General features: G+C 43.9%; 1 long non-coding RNA gene across 3 annotated transcripts; it reads left to right on the forward strand.

Annotated features, from left to right (window-relative positions):
- Positions 1-313: 313 nt before the first annotated feature.
- On the forward strand, positions 314-2359 carry LOC147358974 (uncharacterized). 3 transcript variants are annotated; one of them, XR_015140450.1, is made up of 3 exons: positions 314-796; positions 1432-1600; positions 1949-2359. It is a non-coding gene; the product is annotated as an uncharacterized LOC147358974 (long non-coding RNA). The 3 variants fall into 3 exon arrangements; XR_015140448.1 differs by having other exon boundaries at positions 314-739; XR_015140449.1 differs by having other exon boundaries at positions 513-739; positions 1429-1600.
- Positions 2360-14444: the final 12085 nt, after the last annotated feature.

The raw sequence follows: 14444 nt of genomic DNA on the forward strand, positions 1-14444 counted from the left end.
CGCCCGCAGAGCGTGGTCCCGTCCCAGAGCTTGGGGGCGGGAACAGGGGTAAGCCCCGCCCACAGAGCGTGGTTCCGCCCCAGAGCTCGGTGGGTAGACAGCGGTACGGCCCGCCCACAGAGCGTGGTTCCGTCCCAGAGCTCGGTCGGTAGACGGCCATAAGCCCCGCCCTTTCCGCCCACGCTGGTTCCCAGCCACTCGACGTAGGGCCGCCCACAGGGCCGTCTCCGCCGCGGAGCTCTCGCCCCTGAACGCTGCGCAGCCCCGCTCGCAGCGCGGAGTCCCGCACGTTAGCGCGTCTGGCCCGGTGCTACCTTGAGGCGCTCTACTTGGGGGAGACGCCGAAGACGGGAGCGCCTCGAGCTCCTCGCGCGGGCTCGCTTACAGAAGCCAGGTGGCGCGTCTTGGTCACCGCGCGGGCCGTCTCACAGCGGTCGCCCCTCGGCCGCGTCCTGCGGGCTGGCCGGGACGCGCTCCCGGGACGCGGCGCCGCACGCCGCTGGGGGCGCCCCAGGCTCGCTGGGCGGCGCAGAGCGCCTAGGGGCTGAGCGGATCCAGGGCTAGCGCTGGGACTTCTAGGGGAGGACTGTAATGAGACGGAGCTGAAGTGCTTTCCGCAGTCAGATGAGAACTTCTGACAGCGCGGCAGACGCACAGCAAAGTAAACAAGCCGCGCAGCAAGAATGAAGTGAGAGCCGCCCCGTCGTGTCCGTGGGATTCTCCAGGCCGGAACACTGGAGTGGGTATTTCCCTCTCCAGTACTGAAAGCTACCCTTCAATGAAATATGCGTTTCTTGTGAGGAGCCAATTATCGTGAAAAGTTTCATGATTTATTATAGGAGTGCAGAGTCTTTTCTTCCTTTAACCCCTCAGTGACAGAAGAATTTATTTTCAGACTAAGAAGAAACATTTATAACATATTCTGTATAATAAAGTAGGGCAGACAGGACCTTCCATCTTTTTGGCTAGGTCAGATTCCTGGAAATATCTGTAGAATAAGAATAAGTAACACTGCAGTGAAGGAAAAACGACACTTTCTCAGGATATTCTAAAGCTGTAGGAGGTGGATCACAGACTTTATATTGTTATTATTTATTTTCTATAAGTTAAATATCATATTACTGGTATGTATGTTTGTTTCTCAACTAGTCCATGTACTCTTCAGGGGCCAGGTTCACTACTCACCTTTATATTTCCATCCAAGATTCCATATTTCCAGTGCATGGAAGGTGTGGCATAAATGAAATAAAATTTCCTTAAGTATAAGAAGCAGAGAAGAGATTGTAGCCAACACACTGAAAATAACTTTAAAGCTCTATCAACTTTAGCAAGACTGAAAAATACCCAGAACACTTCTTTTTAGCTTCTTGTAGTACTATTCCTTGGAAGTGATAGGTGTTTGACAAATATGTTTTTAATTTAATTAAGCAGATTTTATTCAGAGTAATCTCCTGGCCAAATGCCTAGAAATCCTGCTACTGCTGCTACTGCTAAGTCGCTTCAGTCATGTCCGACTCTGTGCGACCGCAGCCCACCAGGAAATCCTGAACCTGAACTAATTACAGTCGCAAAGGATGGCTTGCGTATGAAATACCTGAAGGTGAGGAACAGTGAAATCCCTAACACAAAGACAATAAAGATATTCAAAGAGTACATGAAGTCCTTTCACATTTTTTGTGATGCTAGGTTAAAATGCAAGCAATGGTTAAAACTTATAGGAATTGGGAAATACTTAGCAAATGCATGTTTAAAACAGAAAATTGGTAACTGCAAAGGAGGCAGTGAGCTATTATCATTTGGCACTCCAAATTTCAACAGTGTTTAAAGCAAAATTAAAGGCTGCTGTGATTTGTAATTACCATGTTTAGTTGATAATGTGAACACTCAAGTTGTCTAAAGCTCAGCAATGATTTTGAGATTTTTTTTCTGTTGATATTGTTCTGTTCAGCGTCTATATGAGGCAGGAAGCAGATGGGCCCCCCAGGGTAAAGCGACCAAAGGGACGAGATTGGACCCTGCACAGACCACATATTTCTCGTCCCAAAGTCAGGAGACCCTCCCTGGCCGCATATGCACAAAAGAGGCTCCTTTGCTGTTCTACCCAGATGCCTTTTCGGTGGAATTCATCTTGGCTAAGATGCGTGCACACACGGGAAGATCCTGAGATATACAGAATATGGACTGTGAGCCCAGGCAAGTCAAAATGAGCAGCCAGAGGAAATCTGGAAGAAATGCCCCACATAAGTGATTTAAACTGCCACCAGGGCGCAACTCGGGGCCTCTGTCTCTGAGTCTGCCCATGTGTCTATCCATATGTACTGTACTTTTCCTCCTAATAAATACTGTACTTGCTTCACCACTCCTGTCTTTGTGGAAGTTCTTTTCTGCAGCGCCAAAGGGCCAGGGCCCTTGTCACTAACTGCCAGTCTAGTCGCTGGGATCTGGTGCTTTTGCTGTTGTGACCCAGCCTCCATCTCTGGTTGGGAACCCCAGCCCTGCTCCAAGGCGCTGCAGGCCCAGGCCACCCAAGATTATATCTAGACTAAAGTTGACAGTTTCTGACTCTCTTTTTGTGTGGTGTTTGTTCAGAACTATGTTGTTCTGAAATCCTACTAAGAATTACGTAATTGTCTATATTTTGTTAAATAAGATAGAAATTACTGAGGACTATAAAGATTTCATGAACATCTTTTTATCCTTTTGGATTAGAAAAGTCATGAAGAGTGCTTGTAGAAATTAGGGAAATTCAGAAAAACATAAAGAAGGAAGTGAACAGCCAGAAGTTACTGCATTCTGCTTAACTCACCACAGTCTTTCTCTCATTTCGATTACTGTAATAGCTTCCTAACTGGTTCCCCTGCTGTAATCTCTACCCACCCCAGGAGGAATCCCACTAAGATATTAATCAGATCATGTCATTCCTCAGCTCAGAAGTTCCAGTATTTCCCACATCACTCGGGATAAAGGCCAAAGTCCTTACAATAGCCTGTGAAGCCCTATTTGACAACCTTCCTCCCCCAACCTTCTCAGCCCATCCCTGAACCCTGAATGCTTTCTTACTTTTCTGCCTGGAGCGCTCACCCACTAAATATCTGCAAAGCTCCTCCCTCTCCTCTTTGAGTGTGTGTTCAGTCGCTCAGTCGTGTCTAACCCCTTGTGACCCCGGGGACTGTAGCCCACCAAGCTCCTCTGTGCATGGGATTTTCCAAGCAAGAATACTGGAGTTGGTTCCTATTTCCTCCTCCAAGGGATCTTCCTGACTCAGAGAGCGAAACACGCACCCCCCACCCCACCGCCGCAACTCCCACCCAAATCCTGTGTCTCCTGGATTGGCAGGCGGATTTTTTGCCTCTGTGCCACCTGGGAACCTCTTTCCTGTCTTCTCTCATACACCCTTGTTTTCAGTGAGGGCTTCACGACTACCTCTGTAAAATCCCAAGGCCTCCCACATCCCTGCCCTCCTTCTCCACCATCTATTATCACCACATAGCATCCCATGTATTTATTTAGTTTGCCTATTACCTGTCTCCTCCTGCTAGAATGTGAGCTCCATAAAGGCAAAGCATTTTATCTGGTTTTGTGTGCTGCTATATTAGTTCTCTAATGCATAATGAATCACTCCAAAATTGAGTTTCTCAAAATAAGAGTCTTCATTTATTTTCTCATGATTTCAGTGGGCTTGGAATTTGTGAGAGGCTTGGCTTGATGGTTCTGGCCCAGGGTCTTTCACGAGATTGTTAGATATTGGCCGAGGCTGCAGGCATCTGAGGGCTTGGCTGAGACTGGAGGGTTTTCTTGCAAAGCAACTCACATGGCTGCAAGCTGATGCCAGCTATTGCCAGGTTGCCCCAAATCCCCTCCTGAACGTCTCTGCTGGACTACTTGAGTGTCCTCTGCTGTGGAAGCGGGCTGGTCCCAGACTGAATGACCCAAGAAAGCAAAGGAGAAACTGCAATATCTTTTATGCCCTAGACTCAAAAGCTGTACACCTTTGCTTCCACTGAATTTTTACAGTTACACCTGCTGGCCCTATTAGGTGGAGGAGACTACAAAAGGAGCTGAACACTAGGTGAGGATCATTGAAGACTATCTTGGAAGCTGGTTAGTGCAGCAGCTGTATCCCCTGTGCCTATAACAGTGCCTGGCACGCAAAGGGAGCCCAACAGATATTTTTGAACAATGAATAAATTCCACCACTTAACTTTCTAAAAATATATTTCTTTGCAGCCTTTTTTTCTAAACAGATAAACTATGTTGTTTCTCAAAAATTGGAATTTTTCTTTAGATAATTTATAATTGATAAATATAAACATACATACTTACTAAGCATATTTAAAAATATACTTAGTATCTTTCTAAAGTTACATCTTGTTGATGTTTGATATTATTTCAATCATTTTATCATTTCCATTGTTTCTAGATTTCTTGTTATGAATATGTTGTAATGAACACCCTTCTACATAAACCTTTGAGCAATCTAACTTTCTTGGAGAGCATGACAAGGAATAAGATCTAAGATTATAAATACTTAAGATACTTAAGTTACCAAATTGTTTCCAGAAATAGAAACATATATTTTATGTTTCTACCAACAGTGTATGAACATGCCTATTTCATTGCATCCTTATGAATATGGAATGTTGATGCCTTTTAAGAAACTGAAGTTTTGGTTAGGAAGAAAGAGCATAAAGACCTTTATAGAATTATATGTCTTTTGAACTTCATTATATGTTTAAAGTGCAGTTTTCTTTCTTTTCTGTTTTTGTCATATCAACAGGTTGTTTAGGAGTGAAAATTGATAAAATTTAGAGGTGAGGGGAGAGAGCCAAGTTGGAAATATGAGTAGCAAGATTCTGACTTGTGCAGCTGAGTGTGTGGTAGTGCCACTTAATGACAGAGAGAAATTTGTGAGAAGGAGAATGGGGCGGAGGAGGGGGAGAAGTCACTCCTTTCTGGACCCCTGAACTTGCAGCAGTTGAGTACAGTCCAGGGGATCTAGAACTGTGCTGCCCAGTATAGTAGCCACTGACGCCTACGGCCATCAGTCACTTACAATAAGGCGGGGTGAACAGACAGTCCGTAAGAGTAAAATACAAAACTGATTTAGAAGACTTCCTAAGAAAAGAGAATGTAGAAGATATATTGTTTCACTTAAGATCCAACCAGGAGACAGAAATCACACAATAACTTGAACAGGAAATGTTTACTGTAAAGAATTATTAACTCTAAAAGGGAGTAAGAACACTCTAAAAGTCAGAGAACACTCAGGAACACCCTTTGGCTAAGGGAGAGTTTCCAAGGAAGGACAAGCTTGGCGGTTGGCCTCCTTTCCGAAGTTAGGACTCAGATCAATGGAGAAGCCTGGTTGCAGCCCATTGGATGGAAGAGAAGTTTCAAGGGTGGCCCAGATCGGAGCTGGTCCATGGTTGCCAGGCAAGCAGAAACACCCTTCCAGGGTACAAAGGAATACATCTGGCGTGCAGGTTGCAAAAGGGACTCAGGGATGGGAAATCAGCTCTGGGCAGGGCGATACACAGCCTAGAGTGTACGGTACGGGTCCTGGTCACGAGGACTGTGGTGGATGCTGTCCGTGGGGCAGACCGCCTGAGGCTGGTGAGCAGCTGGGCACAGCGAGTGGGGGTGTTTCTGTGCCAACAGGGTGGCATGGCAGCTGGGCCATGTGGGGTCCACCCTAGGAGGGGCAGAGAGACAATCGCTGGGCTGGGGCTGAGGCTGTGAACTTGCCGAGTGACTGCACACGCTTGGTGTGAGGCTGCGGCAAGGCGCCCCTGCAAGCGCACTCACACCAGGGACCCAAGAGGAGCAAGAAGAAAACAGAAGAAAACGCAGCATGCCAGAACCAGGAAGACAGCCTCCCCCCTTACAGAGTCCCTCCACGGAGAAAACATCCTTGTGCTTGCTGCAAAGAGATTCTTAAAGCTCTGTTATCACAGAGCAGGTAGTTCAATGCTGAATTTCATAATGACATTTAATCTAATATTAATCAATCTAATAATAAACTGATAATTGGCACGCTCTATATTTTTTCTATTCATGTTGAAACAATAAGGTTTTGGATATATCAGGTTAAATAAGACACATTACTTAAACAAACATCACTTTTATTTTCACTTTTCTAAAAAAAATGCAAACAGTTGAGAATGTAAAATGTGGATATCCAGCAAAAGTGGATATCTGATCTCTGGAAATTATATCCTAGAAATTGATAGAGGGACTTAGAAGAGCATACAGAGAGAGAAGAGATCTAGGGGGAGGCCCAGTCCCTCCAAATTTAAAGGTTTGTGTGATGGTTAGTTTCTTCTGTCAACCTGACTGGGTTGCCAGGATGTTTGGTCAAGCACTACCCTGGGTGTTTCTGTTGGGCTGTTTTTGCATGAAATTGGCATTGGAATCAGTGGATGGAGTGAAGCAAATTGTCCTCCTTAATGTGTGTGGCTCTTCCCCTTCAACTGAAGGCCTGAATGAAACAAAAAGACTGAGTCTTTCCCAAGTAAGGCAAACTTCCTCCTGCCTGACCACCTATGAACCAGGACAGAAGCTTTTCGCCTCCCTCGGACTGGGACTGAAACACTGGCTCTTCCTGGGTCACTGCCTGCCAGCCTTCAGACTGGGTCTGCACCATTGACTCTTCAGGGTCCTCAGCTTGCTGGTTCATCCTGCAGATCTGGGGACTTGTCAGCTTCCATAATTGTGTGAACCAATTCCTTATAATAAACGTCTTTACAACACAGACACGCCCACACTATGTGCGCCTGTATCTCTGGATAAAACTTACTAATATAGTTGAATAGAGAGAGAAAAGGGCTTCCCAGGTGGTACCGCAGTAAAGAATCTGCCTGCCAATACAGGAGATGCAAGAGATACAGTTTTGATCGCTGGATCAGGAAGATCCCCTGGAGAAGGAAATGTCAACCCACTCTAGTGTTCTTGACTGGAAAATTCCAAGGATGGAGGAGCCTGGTGGGAGTCAGACACGACTGAGTCAGACACGACTGAGTGACTGAATACACATGGAGAGAAAAACCCAAGAAACACCAGAGACGATGGGTGGGTAGCCAATGGGAGCTGTAGGAATGTACTGGGAGAAACTTCCCCCTAAGAGAGAAAATTCTAGAACACATTCTTAGTATGCTGATGGCAATGATGGCAGGGGGTTGGTAACGTCGGTTATAAAGGATATAATGGTATGTGGAGTGGGAGGTTTTGTTAGGTGTGCAAGGGTGGTGCATCAGACCTTCAGTAGTGGAATGGTGGGACCCACGTGAGGCTGCATCAAGCCTTGCTTGGTACTGAGACAGAGATATGGGTACCGTTCTTGATAGAATAGACTGCCCTTTCCTAGAGGACAGAACAGGATAAATAAGCTTTAGAAGAGCTGATGACAGAACGTCTGTTAGCACCTGAATTTATCTCTGGCATTATGTTTCAAAATGTTGGCAGGAATAGAGTGACATTGACTTACTCATTCCAAGTCAGGGAATAACTAAATTCTTTGGCACTTGAATTATTTTGGCGTCAATTATCTGGACTTTTCAACACCATTCTGATGTTTACACAACTTCCTTTTCTTTTAAGTAATCTTGGCTCTCCTTTGTCACACTTTATCTGCTTTTATACTACGTTCAAATAAGACACAAAATACTATAAAATAGGGTATGGATACATATTTCTACTTCTTTACAAAGCAATGTGAGATTAAAGAAAAGACTAAAAATGTAGAAGGCAGGGTTTTAGCAATGTGCTCTTCTCTGATCCTAAGGGACAAAGTTTAGCTTCTGAAAGTTGTAATCTGAGAAGTGATTTAAGAGCTGACTCTTGATAGACACCTTTCCAGTTCTGGTCTGAGAGTTCTCATCCAGGTGTGAAATCTCAGTCCCTTGAACAAGACCTTTAGCCCCTTTGGGCCTCAGTGTAATCTCCTGGAGAGCCTGCCTTAAGCAATTCTAACCTCAGGATGACCTTAGGAATAGAAAATTAAAGACAGCGAAACTGGCATACCGTATCAGCTCCATAAAATCAACACTTTATGCAAGACATCAAACAAAGCAAATGATAAGACAGTCTCTCGGTTAATCAGTCTCAGTGGCGCAAATCACAGGACTTGGTGACTAAAGGAAATGGGTGCAAAGTGAGAGCACCTTGGACTTGGGACTCTGCAGACTGAGGCAGTGTTCCTGCCTGTGGGGCTTGCCCCTCTAGGTAAGCGAGGAATAGGGAACCTTGCTTGTGTCGGTTTCCTGATCAGTAACTCCTAGCTCACCTGGTAAAGAATCTGCCTGCAGTGCAGGAGACTTGGGTTCAATCCCTGGGTCGGGAAGATCCCCTGGAGGAGGGCATGGCAACCCACTCCAGTATTCTTGCCTGGAGAATCCCCTGGACAGAGGAGCCTGGTGGGCTTCAGTCCTTGGGGTCACAAGAGTTGGACACGACTTAGTGACTAAACTGCTGCCAAAAGTCAGATGGAAATAGCCACTTCAGTTGACATTTAGACTTTCTAAAAAGAATCCCTGAAGAAAAATGTGTATTTCAGAGAAAGAGTCTGTGTATGTCCCCTAACAAAAGAATTTTAATTCATACTTTGATATTTCTTTAATATGCTGCTATGTTTAATCAAATATTTGCATAGCTAGGGTGGTAACTTAGGTAGGAGTGCCTCACATGCGTACAGTATCTGATTCAATGAGGAGAGGTGAGTTGAGCGTACTTTTCTGCAAAGGAAGCGTGTATTGGATTAACTCATTCAAGGGTGAAGTAGAGAGCATGAGCATGTCCTTGGTCAGGATTTCTGGCTTCTCTGGCGAGTGCAAACCTCACTTTACTTGAGGATTGTGATCTCAGACAGAGGCTTCTTGTTAATGAAAGTCCACACAGAGTTATACAATTACTTAGCAAGTTAACAGGTTCATTGCTTTGAGGAAGTAGAAGGTTTTTGTCCCCACAGATTCTTTTGGAAAGCTAAAACCCACAGAAAAATGGCAAGGATGGCATCATTAGCATCCAAACATCTCTCAATGAATGTCCCAGTTATTGACTGAGACTCAGTTAATAACTGAGGTAGCATCAGGTGGTTCAGCCTTATGAACATTCATTTCCTAAAGTGCTCCCAGTACCACCATCTCACCTATGAAAATTAACGTCATTTCAATAATATCACACAGCATCTGTGCTTATATTTCTCCATTCGTCCCCAAAGCATCTGTGACAGCTTTCCCCCGAGTCTACAATGTAACTGAGGTCACACATTGTGGGTTTTTTAAGCATTTACACATTGTGTTTTGTTGATATGTACCTTTTGTCTCTTAATCCTAGATAGTGTGAATATCTTATTCACCAGTAATGAAATCTTCCACCCAGAAGTTTTAGCACCCGCTACTGATCCTTGCCAGAAATAGGCATAACATTGGCCTTCCAAAAATGGTTGCTTAAAATTCTATCATTTCATCTGTAGGAGTTGCTATTCTCTCATAAGGAAGTTCGTGCTCTCTCACTGTCTCTCTCGTTCTGTATCACTATGGACCCCTGGACATGTGAAGGAGAGGTTTAATATATTAGTATTTTTCTTTCTGATGGCCAAATTGTCCCAAATTTGGCAGTGGGACCTCCTGCAAGCTAGACCATATGGTGGGGGTGGGGTGGGGGAGGCGTATGTGTTTTACATGACCCTATTAGTTTTTTATGGGTCCATTTTATAATGATTTATTTTGGGGTGGCAGTTTTAGGTCACAGCAAAATTGAGAGGAAGGTGCAGAGAGTTTCCAAACACCTTTTACCCCTACACGTGCATAACCTCAACCATTTTCAACAGTCTCCCACCAGAGGGTATCTTTGATGAGCCTACCTTGCCACATCGTCATCACCTAAGGACCACCGCTTATGTTAGGGCTCATTCTTGGTGTTATGTTCTGTGGATTTGAACAAGTTCGTAATAACATGTGTTCATCATAGCAGTATCACACACTGTTTCACTGGTGGTGATACTGCATGGATATTGCACTGTTCCAGGTGATTTCACTGCCCTGAAAATGGTCTGTGCTCTGCCTGTTCATCTTGGCGCCCCTTCGGAACCTTTTTACTGTCTCCATAGTTTTTTCATTTTCAGAACGTCATATAGTTGGAATCATACAGTATGTAGACATTTCAGATTGGCCTCGTCCACTTAGCAGTATGCAGTTCAGGTGCCTCTCTGTCTTTTCATGACGACAGCTTATCTCTTCTTACTCCTAAATATTATCTGCTCACCTACTAAAGGACATCTTGGGTGCTTCCACGTCCTGGTAATTATCAATCAAGCCGCTATAAACATCCATGTGTAGACTTCTGTGAAGACACACGTTTCCACTCATTCAGGTAAATCCCAAACAAGTAGTGTAGTAGCTGGATTGTACAGTAAGAGAATGCTTAGTTTTGTAAGAAACTGCCAAACTGTGTCCTGAAATGGCTGTACATTTTGCATCCCCACCAACAATGAATGAGAGTTCCTTTTGCTCTACATTGTGGCCAGCGTTTGGTCTTGTCAGTGTTCTGGGTTTTCACCAGTTCTAATAGGTGGTATCTTGTTTTCATCTGCATTTCCCTGATGACGTGTTGATGTGCAGCCTCTTTTATGTGCCTATTTGCCATCCATACAGGGCTTCCCAGATGGTGTTAGTGGTGAAGAACCTTAGACAATCCCGTGGACAGAGGAGCCTGCAGGGCTAGAGTCCATAGGCTCATAAAGAGTCAGACGTCAGACGTGGCTTAGCCAGTATGCCATCTGTATATCTTCTTTGGTGAGGTGCCTGTTAAGCTCTTTAGCACATTTGAAAAATCAAGTGATTTTCTTCCTGTTAAGTTTTAAGAGTATTGTGTCTGTCTTGGACAGCAGCCCTTTGAAAGCCTTTTCTCCAGTTCTGTGGCTTGTCTCATTCTCTTGACTCAGTTTTTAAACACTTTCTAGGTTTCTGGCATAATAATAGGTTCTAGGCTCACCTCAATCTTTCCTGGTTCTGTTTCTGAAAGCAGCCACTTCTCCAAGGGACTCTGAGTCCTTGTAAAGAGCAATCTGGGTACCCGGTGCTCCACAGCAAGAGGGAGGTGCAGATTTGCGGAGTCTGAAGCTAATATACTGAGTTGGCCGAAAGTTTCCTGCCTTTGTTTTTTAAAGCCAAAATGAAAGACACATTTTTCATTTTCACCAAGAACTTTATTGAACAATGTATTCATCATTTTGTTCCATGACCTTCTGCCATTCTTCAGGCAACCTCATAATTCCATCTTCCCAAAACTTATCTTTTTGAGCAAATAGTTGTTCCGGTGCTTTCTGCAGTCTTCCAGGGAACTGACATTTTTTCATTAAAAGAATTTTGCAAATACTGAAATAAATAGACATCTGAAAGTACAGTGTCTGGTGGATATGGCAGATGAATCAGAACTTCCCAGCCAAGCTGGTCATCAAAGAAACACAGAGTATTTTATTATCTGGATGGGGGATTGTGCTTTCTCTGTTAACTAATTCCAGACACTTTTCATTGAGAGCAGCTTTCAATTGGTCTAAATGGGAGCAGTACGTGCTGGAATTAATCATTTGGTTTTCCAGAAGGAGCTTATAATAGAAGACCCCCTTCCAATCCCACTATATACACAACATTACCTTCTTTGGATGAAAACTGGCTTTTGGTGTGGTTGGTGGTGGTTCATTTAGATCTTTTCCTTTTCACATTATTGTACAGTATCCACTTTTCATCACCCATCACAATTTGTTTTAAAAATGGAATGTTTTCTTTCTTTTGTCATATAATTTTATTTTATTTATTTTTAAAATTAATTTATTTTAATTGGAGTCTAATTACTTTACAATATTGTGGTGGTGTTTTGCCATACATGGACATGAATCCACCACGGGTGTACATGTGTTCCCCATCCTGAACCCCCCTCCCACCTCCCTCCCCATCCCATCCCTCTGGGTCATCCCAGTGCACCAGCCCCGAGCACCCTGTCTCATGCATCAGACGTGGACTGGTCATCTATTTCACATATGGTAATATACATGTTTCAATGCTATTCTCTCAAATCATCCCACCCTCGCCTTCTCCCACGGAGTCCAAAAGTCTGTTCTTTACATTTGTGTCTCTTTTGCTGTCTTACATATAGGGTCATTGTTACCATCTTTCTAAATTCCATATATATGCGTTAATATACTGTATTGGTATTTTTCTTTCTGACTTACTTCCCTCTGTATAATTGGCTCCAGTTTCACCCACCTCATTAGAACTGACTCAAATATTCTCTTTTTTATAGCGGAGTAATACTCCATTGTGTATATGTACCACAGCTTCTTTATCCATTCATCTGCCGATGGACATCTAGGTTGCTTCCATGTCCTGGCTATTGTAAACAGTGATGTGATGAACATTGGGGTACATGTGTCTCTTTCAATTCTGGTTTCCTCAGTGTGTATACCCAGCAGTGGGATTGCTGGGTCGTATGGCAGTTCTGTTACCAGTTTTTTAAGGGATCTCCACACTGTTCTCTGCCGGGGTCCAGCCCCGGCTGATCCAGGGTATTCGAAGGAGAGATGGCATAGGCGACCTATTTATTTAAATATTTATCAAAGATATAAAGAGTAATAGAATGAGGATAGCTCAGTGAGGAAATTCAGTGGAGAAAAGAGGCTGAATAATTCAGCCAGAAGGTAAGAGAAAGAACGACATGGGGAGACCAAGTTTCGGTGAACAAGGCCCGCACTTTATTTTCCAAAGTAGTTTTTATACCTTAAGTTATGCATAGACGATAATGGGGGAAGGGGTGGAGTCATGCAAGGACAGCAGTTCCTGGTTCTAATCGAAGCCAGGCTTTCAAACTTATCATATGCAAAAGTTCAGGTGATTTACATCATCTTCTGGCCAGAAGGCCTGTTAACATTTTAAGAAACTTATTTTTCTCTAAATGTGATTATTCCAAAGTCAGGCACCAGCCTCCAAAATAGCATTGGACAAAGCTGCATTCCTATAGGGCAAAGGTGAGGTGGGCTCAATCAAGAAAATAATTAACTCAAGAGTCCAAGGTTACAAACATTGAGGCTACTACTTACATTTCTATACACCCATTATATCAATCAATACACTGCCAAGGACACAGTAGGTAAGGAGTATGGAGACTTAGCAGTAAACATTGGCTCAATAAGTGAAAAAGCCTTCACCAATACAATTTCTAATTAATCTTTTAACTACTCAAAAGAATCTGTGTTTAGACAGTTTAGAACATCTCCTGCCTCTCACAGTTGGGAGGCTCTGAACAATCACATGTGGCCGGAAAAACCTATTCACGCAGGCTAGAGGATTTCCAAAGGAGTTTGTAGGTTGAAACACTGTCGCTCTTTTTTCAGAGAGAGGTAGTGGGGGACAGCCCCCCTGTGAAGTCAGAGGTGTAGGTGAGAGCACAAAGCAGAAAGTAGGCAGACTCTGGTTTGGGGGTAGATGCTCGAGAATTTCCAGGGAGACTCCTGAGGCTTGATCCCGCCTTTGCGTATGCCGAGCCTCCTTCCTCATGACCTTTGCCACGGGCGGAGCTCACTCCCCGCAGTTCTCCATAGTGGCTGTACTAGTTTGCATTCCTGCCAACAGTGCAAGAGCGTTCCCCTTTCTCCACACCCTCTCCAGCATTTATTGTTTGTAGACTTTTTGATGACAGCCATTCTGACCGGTGTGAGATGATACCTCATTGTGGTTTTGATTTGCACTTCTCTGATGTGAAGAGCTGACTCATTGGAAAAGACCCTGATGCTGGGAAAGATTGAGGGCAGGAGGAGAAGGGGACTACAGAGGATGAGATGGTTGGATGGCATCATTGACTCAAGGGACACGAGTTTGGGTGAACTCCGGGAGTTGGTGATGGACAGGGAGGCCTGGCATGCTGCAGTTCATGGGGCCACAGAGTTGGACACGACTGAATGACTGAAATGAACTGAACTGAACTGATAATGAGTGATGTTGAGCATCTTTTCATGTGTTTGTTAGCCATTTTTATGTCTTCTTTGGAGAAATGTCTGTTTAGTTCTTTGGCCCATTTTTTGATTGGGTCATTTATTTTTCTGGAATTGAGCTGCATGAGCTGCTTGTATATTTTGGAGATTAATTCTTTGTCAGTTGCTTCATTTGCTATCATTTTCTCCCATTCTGAAGGCTGCCTTTTCACCTTGCTTATAGTTTCCTTCATTGTGCAAAAGCTTTTAAGTTTAATTAGGTCTCATTTGTTTATTTTTGCTTTTGTTTCCATTACTCTGGGAGGTGGGTCATAGAAGACCTTGCTGTGATTTATGTCAGAGAGTGTTCTGCCTGTGTTTTTCTCTAGGAGTTTTATAGTTTCCGGTCCTACATTTAGATCTTTAATCCATAAAAATGGAATGTTTTCTTTATGTTTACATAGAGAAATAGGAGTTAAGAAGG

This window comes from Bos grunniens, chromosome 14 (assembly GCF_055505025.1).
Source record: "Bos grunniens cultivar Pamir isolate PY7600 chromosome 14, Bosgru_T2T1.0, whole genome shotgun sequence".
Taxonomy (NCBI): domain Eukaryota; kingdom Metazoa; phylum Chordata; class Mammalia; order Artiodactyla; family Bovidae; genus Bos; species Bos grunniens.